Source organism: Lissotriton vulgaris, chromosome 2_1 (assembly GCF_964263255.1).
Source record: "Lissotriton vulgaris chromosome 2_1, aLisVul1.2, whole genome shotgun sequence".
Taxonomy (NCBI): domain Eukaryota; kingdom Metazoa; phylum Chordata; class Amphibia; order Caudata; family Salamandridae; genus Lissotriton; species Lissotriton vulgaris.
In genome coordinates this window covers 1320510414-1320522870 of record NC_141687.1, presented here as the reverse complement: position 1 = coordinate 1320522870, position 12457 = coordinate 1320510414, and the positions used below count along the sequence as shown (strand labels likewise).

Genomic DNA, 12457 nt, shown 5'->3' with positions numbered 1-12457 from the left:
TCCCTGGCCCAGTGCATCATGGGAACAGGGCAGACTAAACTACCAAGCCAATTCTTCACCAGAAAGGAGACAAGCTACCGGGGACCGGTTTCTGGCATTTCAGCCTTCTTCGGCCCGGCTTGCTTGAATCCTGATGGAGCAGTGAGAAAGGGACTCATGTCTGAGTATACCCTGCCACACCTATAGTGGCCAAAAACGATTTAGAAAAGGGGGTGGTGATGAACAGAGTGTCTGAGTTAAACAGACCACTCTTACCCAGTCCAAAGATCAGGGCTTGATCCATCACCATTATTTATCTCACTGCCCCATCCCAGCTCAGAACCTGGCTATATGCAAATCAGTCTGTCCCTGGCCCAGTGCATCATGGGAACAGGGCAGACTAAACTACCAAGCCAATTCTTCACCAGAAAGGAGACAAGCTACCGGGGACCGGTTTCTGGCATTTCAGCCTTCTTCGGCCCGGCTTGCTTGAATCCTGATGGAGCAGTGAGAAAGGGACTCATGTCTGAGTATACCCTGCCACACCTGTAGTGGCCAAAAACGATTTAGAAAAGGGGGTGGTGATGAACAGAGTGTCTGAGTCTGGGTGAGAGCTTTCTGCTTAATTCAGAGACTCTGTTCCTCACCACCCCTTGTTGTAAATATTTTTGTCCACCCTAAGCGTGGAAGGGTATTCTCAGATGTGAGACCCTTGCTCATTGCACCATCAGGATTCAAGCAAACCGGGCCGAAGACGGCTGTAATGCCAGAAACCGGTCCCCGGGAGCTTGTTTCCTTCCCAGTGTAAGAATTGGCTTTTGTAGTTTGGTTTGCCCTGTTCCCATCATGCACTGAGACAGGAACAGACTAATTTGCATACAGCCAGGTTCTGAAACTGGGATGGTGCAGTGAGCTAAAAAACGGTGTTGGATCTAGCCCTGATCTCTTGACTGGGTGAGAGCTTTCTGCTTAATTCAGAGACTCTGTTCCTCACCACCCCTTGTTGTAAATATTTTTGTCCACCCTAAGCGTGGAAGGGTATTCTCAGATGTGAGACCCTTGCTCATTGCACCATCAGGATTCAAGCAAACCGGGCCGAAGACGGCTGTAATGCCAGAAACCGGTCCCCGGGAGCTTGTTTCCTTCCCAGTGTAAGAATTGGCTTTTGTAGTTTGCTTTGCCCTGTTCCCATCATGCACTGGGACAGGAACAGACTAATTTGCATACAGCCAGGTTCTGAAACTGGGATGGTGCAGTGAGCTAAAAAACTGTGTTGGATCTAGCCCTGATCTCTTGACTGGGTGAGAGCTTTCTGCTTAATTCAGAGACTCTGTTCCTCACCACCCCTTGTTGTAAATATGTTCTTTCTGTTCATGCATATCTCTTATACACAGGGATCCAAGAAAATCAAAAGATTGCCCTTTTTAGATCTCGGCCTGTGTAGGCTGCGCTTGCGCAGTCTCGCCGGCGAGATCTTATGTTTTTCAGAGTGGGGCTTGTACCTGCCCTTCTTCTCCATGGCTGGCTTCCTAAACGGAGGCCAGCCATTGGGGGAGAGGGGCATCTGTCCATTTAAGCCCCGTCTTTTTGGGATTCTGGGTGTGTTTTTTAGTTTCTTTCTCTCCTCTTCCCATTGGCTGTAATTTTACATTCCAGCCAATGGGAAGAGGAGAGAAAGAAAAACACCCCCCCCGAATCCGAAAATGACGCTGCATTTTGCCGAGGCATTTCTGCTTGACCTCGGAGAAACATGGTTGCATCCCCTGCTCCTTGTTGAGAAGAGATACTACTCCCTTAAAGTAAAGAGTTTGATTTGTGACAGTTCATGAATTTTAGCAAGTATAAAACAGAAACTCTATCTGCGTAATAGGCATACCAGCTACAGGACAGAAGTATGTCCTTGCATGCCACCATAAATCTCCAAGCCATCACACAAACTCGAGTCTCTGCTAATTGCTGCCATATGTTTTGTCTCCTCTTGTGACCTGTTTCTTCAGTATTCCAGTGTGTTGGCTCAACCTCTTCAGCTGGGGCGTGGGCGGGTGTTACTTTTTGCAGGTCGGTGTTTCCCTGCAAGCGCGGATTGTTTCACAGCTGCTGTGACATGGAGATCGGTTGCTTTCCCTCAAGTAGATGCCTGGGAGGGGGAAACGCGCCGCTTCCCTTCACAGAGCCAGAGCGGGGGCCGTGAGATAGTGAGGACCAGCCCACTGTCTAAACTTCTTTGCTCCAGGGACTGAGGCATGGTGGGCCAGGGAGGAGCTTGAAGCAGACGGGCCCCGGAGGCATCACGTCGATGCAGCTCCTCGTCCTTTCTTCAGGCCTCTGTGGGAGCAGAAAGGAGGTTCCGGCTGGTGGTAAGGGCTATAAAGCAGGGAATGGACTCGCGTGTGAAGGCGGCAACTGGGAGCGGCCGAGCATGGGACTGTCACAGGAGGCGGGAAGGGAAAGTAAAGCGAAGGAGAATGTGTGGGTGGTCCGAATAATCTTTAGGGGCATTGGGAAAGGAGGGGCCTTGCAGGGGACCCTCCTCCGCCCGCTCACAGAGTGTGCTGGACCCCTGAAGTCCTTGGTTCCGTTGGTGATGAGAATGTGAGCCGGATACTATTGGGCCGGTGGATCCTGGAAGTTCCCGGAGCGCCACAGGTACATTTCACAATAACTTTGCGCTGCCACAGCGCCTCCATGTAGCACTCCCCCAACCCCCCCCGCATGGGTCTTGGTGCGGTCCTGGAGTTAGGAAGGAGCAGCCGAGAGAAGTGTTTGAACGTCTTTCAGAGGGGAGGGGAAGCCCGAGGGATCTGCAGAGTCTTGTCGTGGCACAGCATCGACAGTCGCCTATCCGTTTCCCTTGCCCTTGACAGCCCTCGGCTGCTGCGTGGGTTAGTGTGAACATTACGATGGTGGCACAAGTGGGAGCCCCCTGAGTTTCTCATATCTTGAGTGTTGTGTCGAGTAGTTTGTGGAACGAAGGGAGCAAAGAGGGCGAGAAGCCTCAACTTTTTCACCTGTGACCGCATCTTTGTAACTACCTGTAATGTCTTTTAAGGGGTGTTAAAAGCGAAACTTGGGGATAGTTTATTCCTTCTTTCTCAATAGCCCGTAATTTACACTTTTGTTTGGGCTTTAGCGATGCGGTGAAGAAAAAAATAGAAAACACTGATGGGCTTCCTTCATCGCCACAGACAATCTTAATCTACTCGACCAAGAGTTGATAATTCTGGTTGAGTCCAGTCTATAAAACTGCAGTTAAAGAAATTGTGGTAGGGAGTGGCCTCTCTTTGAAGTTGTTCCCCCCCCCCCCCCCAGAGGGCAGCGGAAGAGGATAGATATCGCTGTTTTAATTCAGTACTGCCAGGTACATTCAGACCTGTTTATCTCCAGGGGAAGAAGAGATTAGCCTAGCCAGACAGTTCCATGCTCACATCTGGATGGGTTGGATAAGCTTTAAAACACAGCTTGAAATGAAAGACTGCATGTTCAAGTCTGCTGAATGCGTCCAGGCCCTTACAGACAGACAGACAGACCGCCGTCCGCAGAGCTGGCTGTAGTTCTCATAACTGGCTCCTGGCGGCAGTGGGAAGAATCTGACACAATCCACGAAAGCAGGGATGCTTTGCACTTGTATGTAGCGCTTGCACGATCCCAAGGTATTGGAGCGCTTAACATGGGCACTGGTTACATTACATAGGACATACATGCTGCCCAGAGACCTGATTCAGGCAGAGGACTCCCGAGTCAAAAGCATAAGATTGCTTCATTCTCCCGCTTGAAATCCCTCCTCCTTCAACAGAACTCCATGTGGAAAATTAATTCACCCGATGCTTGTTATAGGAGAAGTGAAACACGAAGAAAGAAGATAGGCTCACATTCTGAGGTTGTGAGATCAGAGCTTATGGATGAAAGAGGAATACCCGTCTGCAGCTGATCAGAGCAGATGCGCTGGAAAGCAAAGCAGGCCTTCCGCGCTGGCAACTGTGGAGCGCGCGTACCGCTTCGGGTCATACGGCTGCGCACGCCACGTGCCTGAATGTGAAAGTGCGGGCGCGTGGGAGCCAGTCGGCCTGGAACTTCCTACATAACGTCACCTAGGAGAGCGTGGCGGAGGAGGATAGGGCGGGTTTTCTGTCACAAACACGTTGCAGATGTCTCTGCCGTATGACTAATGAGTGAGGAGTGTACACAGTCAGTAAGGCAATATGCAGGTATTTTTTATGCTTATATTAAAATGTGCATGAGGGTGTGTAAAAAAGGGAGCACAAATCCGTGGTATAAAATGTTGATATTACATTACGCCATGTTAATTACTTGCACACAGGAGAGAGGGGAAAGGGGGCACAGGAGAGTTGGAAGGAAGGTCTGAAAATGATGGAATGAGGAACAAGCTTTGTGAGTGGTGTTGTCTTTATTTCAAAAGCTAGTGTCTCACTGGATAGAGCATTAGTGATTTGTAGTTCACTGGCATTGGTCATCTGGATGACAGGTACAGAGGGAGGAAGAAGGAGAGGGCCTTCTTCAGTGTCACTTAATACCATTGGAACGAAGCTCTGCAGCAGTCACTTGACCCGCTCTGTGTGTGTGTGGGGGGGGGGGCTCTGTATGTGTGTGTGTGGGGCTCTGTGTGTGTGGGGGGGCTCTGTGTGTGTGTGTGTGGGGGGGCTGTGTGTGTGTGTGGGGGGGCTCTGTGTGTGTGGCTGTGTGTGTGGCTCTGTGTGTGTGTGTGTGGCTCTGTGTGTGTGTGTGGCTCTGTGTGCATGTGGCTCTGTGTGTGAGTGTGGCTGTGTGTGTGAGTGTGGCTGTGTGTGTGCGCGTGTGGCTGTGTGTGTGAGTGGCTGTGTGTGTGAGTGGCTCTGTGTGTGGCTGCATAACAATTACACTTGCTACATTTCTCACGAACCCTCTCATATTCTTTCTCTCTCTCTATCTCACTTTCTCTTTCTGTTATTTTTCCTCTTTGCCTTTTCTCTTTCTTACTTATCCTCTTTTTTCTATTCTGTTTTCTCCCTTGCCACTCTTCCTTGGCCCACTCTTTCATTTTCGTCTCCACGTTACTTCACTCTGTCTTTCTCTAGCGCATACACTGTTTTTATCTTCCCTTCTCCCTGAAGCAAAGACAAAACAATTGCTCAGTTTAACAAGCATTTGCAATGCACTAGGTCTTGCATTTAAGCAAGTTTAGGCTATTAATTGGCATTTTAAATAATAAAACGTTCTACTACTCACTATTACTCACTCTACAACTCACTCTCTAATACTCCGTTTATAATACCCTACTCAAACTATTCTAATAACTATATCTACAAAATGCTACTCATTACTACTCACTATAATACTCTGTATTATAGCTATCTAATACTCTACTACACTTTACTAACTACTCACTCTACTACTACTGTAAGCTACTCACACTTTACTCAATCTCTACTACTCTCTAATACTCTCAATTCACACTCTACTACTGACTCAACTAATCACACGCTAATACACCCTCTCACTACTCTCTACTACATACAAGTCACACACCTCACAACTCACTAAATTACACTATCCACAATTGTATACTCACTCTCTACTACTCTCTACTATACTCTAATACTAAAAAGTACTAACTAACTACTGCTCTCTAATATATACTTTATTTTAAAAGTCATTCGCTACTCACTCTACTAAATAGATATACTACTCCATATACTATCTATAACTCACTACACTACATCTATTTCTATCTAGTACTTTTCATTACTCACTACTACTGTCTCTACTACTCCCTAACTCCTACACGCTCTCTACACACTATCTACTACTCACTCTATACTACTCTCCACTAATCTACACTACTCACTAACTACTATTGCCTACAACTCACTCTTACTTTACTCTATACAAGTATACTCTCTATTAATCAACTAGTCACTCTCTACTAACTATTAATCACTGCTAATACTCTCTACTACTCTCTAATGCTTACCTATTGCCATTGTAAATGACAATACCATATAGTTATCGGTTAAAAAAAAAAGAAAAAATGACATTTGCAATGCCAATAGCTCTAACTTTAACAAAGACGAGACCATTGCATTGTAAATGCTTGTTTAACTACCTGTGAAGGGATGAGTTGTGTGCCTTTGTTTTCCCTGCATTGCATTTAGGTGTGAGGCTCCCAATCATTCCCATCCAAGATACTCCAACAAAGAGAGGCCTGAGAGTCCCTTATTATTTACTTTGACTTTTTATGGGCCCAGCTGCAATCTCATAAGCTCCCTCCTCGCCTGCAGGTTGCTGCTGGGAAAGAAAGTGGACAACGTGCAGGTGCTGCTGAATGTGTCTGGATGTCTGAAAAATATACCGGGACGGGTTAAGCATAATTTTATGGGGCCCAACTTCTTGGCTGGGTGAATAGAGTGGGTAGACGGCTTCTAACCCATGTACCCTTGACATGAGCCCTGCTTGTGATAAAGGTAACGGGCTAGGCTGCTCTGGGTTAGCGATGTCTGGCAGCCTACGTTGCCTGTGGTCTTCGCACAGTGGCGGCTCCGTTATGGCAAAGGAATGTGAAGTGAAGAGTCGTGGTCCAGAAGCGTGAGTAAAGTAGATTTATTAAGAATAACACAGGAGTACAAGTGTAATCTATCCTGCCTCAGCAACCGCCAGGATCAGAATAGAGAACATGGAACTGACACAGGTTAGAGAACATGGAATCAATACCAGTTAACACTCTAAGAACATCAGCAATGATGATGGCAGTATGATGAGAGGCACAACATATCTCCTCCCCTTAAAGAAAGAAAAAGTAAAAACAACGTAGGATTTTTAGCTGCCCACAGTTTCTGTTGCATCATTTTATTTTTACATTGTACTATCAATTGATCTCGAATCATTTGGTCAGCCATAGCTCCAAAGTCACATTTTAGAGATAACTCCCTTAAACGAGCAACCATCTGATCCACTGTCTCTTTACCCTTCTGGGGAGCAGTGTAAAATGTATGTGTTTGCATGACAATGTTTACTTGCTTTCCAAAATACTTTTCCAATCTCAATTTTGCTTCATTGTAGGGGTTATCAATAGGTTCACCATCTGCATTCAGAGGTTCTGGCAAGAATTCAATACCAGCTAACACTCTAAGAACATCAGCAATGATGATGGCAGTATGATGAGAGGCAGAACAGAATGTCACTCCCCTGCCTGCAGATGCAAATGAAAAATAAAATGACAATCGTATTAATTTTCGTCTTGTGGCCGAGTCTTTGTGTTTTAAGGCCACAGCACTGCAGCAGGGGGAGGAGGAATTGTGGACACTGCTGTCAGTGGGCATTACAGTTTGGCCGACCATCTTAGGCCGACCAAACCATCATGCACACGGACATCTCTCCAACCCAGCTGTGTTGCTGGGTGGAGAGACCAGCAGGCTTCCAGCTCCTGATGAAGCGCAAAATTAGCTTGCCCCGCCCAATCCCGACACTGCTTTCATGGGTATGGATTGGCTGTAGTGGAGTCTGGGAGTTCAGCCTGTGCCCAGAGGAGCCGAAGGCTGGTGAGCAGAGCAGTGAGCAGAAGACCAGTAGCTTTTTATTGTTTGTTTTGTTACAGGCCCTCCGCACTGCTCCACCACATTTTCCTGACATCAGCCACTACTGCTTTCCCATAAAACCAAATTTCAGCCCATAGAAGCATGTCAATTACTTGATTTGATATCAGTTTCCCTAGCCTATTGCCCCGGAAGGACATCTTGCTCCTTTTGTTTGGGAGCTCTGGGGTTTGTTCATTCTCTTGGGCTGTACATTGTCTTCTGGATGTGGAATCACGCTCCATTTTCCCTAGAGGGCAATGGAGCTGTCAGATCCCTGGAAATTTGGTATGTGAATGTAGCACCTCGCCTATTTTTTTGTACGCTTGTCTCTTCAAAGCGTGGTAACAAATTTATTTACCATTTTCTCATTGCTTATACGAATCATACCTGCCATTATTTTTGTTCTTTTTCTCTCCCTCATTAGACAGGACTTTTGAATTTTACTCCAATTATAAATACAATGTAGGGGCTTTCGACAGCCCTCTTCCTTAATTGGTTTGTTTTTGTGTCAGCTCTAATTGTTCTTACACCCATTACAATACACACCGTGGCGTTGTATAGCATGTCTTCTCAGGAGTGGCGGTGCCCTTATCCAGAAGAGGACACAGCACACTGTTATCAGAATACTGGGACTGAACCCCAAGCTGCTCATGCCCCTTTTATTTCTACCCTCCAGCCACACCTGGCCGTTGGGTTGCATGCATCAATTGGACTCCTACGTTATGCCGGGAGGCTCACTACACAAAATCAGTTCCAGACAGGCTCCTCAGACAACCTGGTGACACATACAAAATGTTAAAGTCTTTGGCTGGGGGCGAGGTTAGGGCACCACCAACAGCTGTCCCTGGCTCACTTGGGAGCACCCCGCCAGCATCTCCACTGGAAAGCCATGGGTGATATTTGCAGGAGCCAGAATTGCCTGAGTGTTAATTGGCATTGGCTTACTCTTTGGCAGTGATGCGCATCATCTTGTTAAGGGCACACATTAACATTGGCCTGAGGCCACTGGGTTGAGAATTTTTTGGTACCTGATCCCTAGACTCTCCAGAAAATCTCTGAACTCAGCCCTTTGGAATGGGGGTTCCTTATCTGTGTGCACTTCTGCAGGGACACCAAATGGTGTGAAGACCTTCTACAGGCAGAGACCTGACTTTGCTGAGTGCTGTGGACTCTATCACTGCAACCACTGGATATTTTGAATATCTGTCATTTATTAGCTAGGATAGGCATCCATCGGGGGCACTTCCAAAGTCCAAACTGAATCTGGTCCACGGTGCTATGCAGGAATCTTCTGTGCTCACAGGAGACTGCACTCTCATTCAACTGGTCAGTTGACATGCCAGCAACATGCCACTTTGCCAAATGTGGCATAAAGCCCTGTGAACAACATTTTCCTTGGCAAGCAAGCTTTTGTCTTTGAAATTTCTTGATGACCTTCATTTGCCAAACCTACTATCCTCTGGTAGATGGCCACAGGTATCAAGATGCAGTGGCCTCTCAGCCATTTGGTGATAAAGTCAACTCGTCCCTCACCCTCCACAGTTAGGATAGACTGCCCTTGTCCATGGCTGTCCATTTGTCAGTGTCCTGTCGGAACGTTTTCTAGGCTCCACTCGGATTGTAGCAACTACCTACTTGAGTCGGTCATCCTCCTGCTTGGCTTGGCAGATCTCTTTCAGGGTCAGTTAATAATGGACACACAAGGGACCTCTGATCTGCTTCAGCTTCCATCAACTGACTGCTGTCTTGTACACTCCCTGGGTGACGGGACAAATATTTGTGTGGGGTCTTTGCCCCCAGGCTGTTACATGCCAGTGAACCAATACTGTTGCTGCTGAACAACTCCTCTTTCAATGCATGGCGATGAGTTGAGGTGCAGTACCACCAGACACGGTGTTCAGAGGATTGTGATCTGTGGCCACCTTGAATTCCCTGCCACGTAGGTCTAGACTTAAATGATTTGAGGGCCAAGTTGTCACTTTCGATCTGAGCATATCTGGCCACAGTAGCTGTGAGGTGTCTGCTCTGAAACTCTAGAGGCGCTCATGCACCTGTCTCTTGTTCTTGAATGAGTAGTGCCCCATGACCAATGGGGCTGGCATCAACAATTAGTTCTGTTGCCTTCTCAGGATCAAAGTAGTACACTGTGATCTTGGTCAACGGGTTTGTTTAATGTTCTGTTCTTGACTACTGTCTGTTCCTTGGGGCCCAGGTCAATTTGACCACCCTCTTTGCCAGAGCCCTGTTCAGCTCTAAGATAGAGGCTAGGTTTGGTAGGAAGCATCTGCAGTAGTTGGCCATCCCCAGTAAATTACACACTTCTGTTGTGTTGCAGGGTGCAGGGGCATTCTTGGTGTTTTTGACTGTCGCCCAGCAGTGCTCCTCACCAAATTACCACCAGGTGCTGGCCTACCAGTGGTCAATGGGTTCAAATGCTGGACATCCTCTTGTAAGTGAGCCCCCTGCGGTGCCAGAGGTAGAGAATACGCCTCAGGATTCACCCTGTGTACTGTTGGGTGGCAGTATGGTCCTTTTGCCCTGATGAAGCTGCCAAAAAATGTTTACAGGCAACGAAACATGTTGGCCATTCTTCACTTTGTAGTCTAGCATGCCAGTTGTTTTTAACTATGCATCGAATGCCTATACGTAAAAAATGTTTTAATGGTCTTTCAGATACATTGTTAACATCGTTTTTGGCTCATTTTTGACTTTGAGATTAAGGAGTGAGCTCTTTATTTTTTTTATTTGATTTTTTTTCCGGGGCTGGGGGTGTTGCGGGGGGGCTGACACATTGCTGCAAGAAGCTTTTTATAAGCTATTATAGTCCACCAAGATTGTTCACTAAGATACAAATCTAGGAAGGATGGCTTTTCCTGCATGCATAACAAGATGCTAGATAGGAGAATAGGTGCTGATGAATACAGTTTAAGCCAGTTGGTAGCACAGTCCGACAGGTTTCTGATAGTTGCTTCCTTCAGGCACTTCCTATTTTTACACATATTGTTATCCACTTGTGACACCACACCTCATTGCTATTCCTGAACCATCCCGAGATTGACCAATCCCAAATTGATGGGCACAGGCCCTTATTGAGGAAGCATTCAAAGGACCGTATTTTAAATATTTCTTACTATGCTTGGAGAGGGGGGTTCTTACTGTTTTGAATTGATTTGAGCAGCGGGCCCCACATTGGGCTCTAATTTACCCTTGTAGCACCTCCCGTTTTGGAGGTGACTATCAGTGTTGTCAGAGGGAGATGGTGAGAAGAAACACAAAAGAGATTATCTGGAGTCATAATCAGCGGCGGGTGGCACATATCGGAGGGAGGGGTGTGGGGAGAATGTGTTGGAGAAGTGGGTATATAAAAATAAAATAAAAACTTACATTTTCATCGCTTCCTTGCCATGTCTCCCCACCGTAGTTCTCCCTCATTAGGCTGCAGGAAGCACACCCACGTTCCCAGTCATCCAATCACAACGCTGCCTTAGCAGCATTGTGATTGGTCTGAGAGCCTGTTTTCGGCTCTCAAATGCTGACTGGAGACCTGGGCATGTTCTCCACATAGACTGCAATGCAGCCTGCATGGAGAACGTCCGAAGTGTGCAAGACTGTTTTGGGCGGTCCCTCACGCATAGCTGCATAAGTAGGAGAAAATGAAATGATAATAACGCAAGTTATTATTATTTTATTTTTCCTTTGTTTCACTGCAAAAAAGCAGTGCGGCGATGATCCTCCACCTTAGCAGAGGAGCCGCCACTGGTCACCATTATCAGTGGTGCCATTGAGAAAAAAACATAAGAAGAAATACAAGAGGACTAATTCTTGAGAAATGATTAGCAGTTTAGTCAGAGTGAAGTACTGAGAAAAAAATATAAGAGGAGAGAGTCAGGAGGCTTGATTATCAATTGTGCTAGAGAAAGACAGTGAGAAGAAACACAAGGAAAGATACTGGAGTCCTAGTAATCAGTAGTGTCGGAGAGAGATAGAGGAAACACAAGAAGAGAGATTCTGGAGGAACATTTGGACGCCGGAGAATCTGATTACTAGACAATAATGTGAACTCCTCAACATGGAATGGTCAGCAACACTGCATAGTAGCTACTTCCTTTATTGTTCTACAATGAGGGAAGCAATTTGCATTCATTTTGTGACTTTTGGCATCAGTTATTGTCCACCTACTCCTCCTCCTCTCCCTTTTGCTACATATCTTATTGAAGGCAATTTTAAATTCATTCTGGCAAGATTCATTAAAGCTATTGCCTTGCATAGTGCCTTCTTAGATGTGCTAGAAGAGCTAATGGAGAATTGGTCACAATAGATAACATGTTTTAAGAAGCATTTTTGGGAGATGAAGTCATGTTAGAAAAAAATGTTATTATTTATTGCCTGGGCATGGAGGAAAGGAGGTTATTTGACCATATGACTCCCACAGGAAACAGCAGAGAAATTCGATTAGTGGAACATTTTCATTAAATCATTAAAGCCAAACTTATAAAGTAGTCACTTGTTTTGAAGTATAATGCCCAAGGAGTCGAACGGAAAATAAGAAGCAGGTCCCTTTCAGCAGGATATGAAGTCAAAGTCATTCTTTAGGTAAGGTGCAAGGATGGTGTTTTCAAGACAATAAATGCATTCAATTGGTTGTCTCCCTCAGTCATTGCCAAAAAGAAAAGTGGCAAAATCAGGGTATGCAATGACCTACATCAACATGTATGTTGGCATAAAGACTCAGAGGTACTCTGCATTCATCACTCCATTGGGGTATACCAATTTTTGTAGGATCAAATTTGGGTTCAGTTCTTCCTTGGAAGTTTTTCAATGTAAAATTAATGGACTGTTTGAGCAGATGCTCGGAGCATGGGCATTTCAAGATGATGTTTTGCTTCTTAAAGAAACTATAACTGAATATA

General features: G+C 46.0%; 1 protein-coding gene across 3 annotated transcripts in view; it reads left to right on the top strand.

The window, feature by feature from the left end:
- MYLK (myosin light chain kinase) overlaps positions 1 to 12457 on the top strand; it is a 1710670-nt gene that overhangs the window by 765286 nt on the left and 932927 nt on the right. The gene's annotated exons all lie outside the window — the stretch shown is intronic.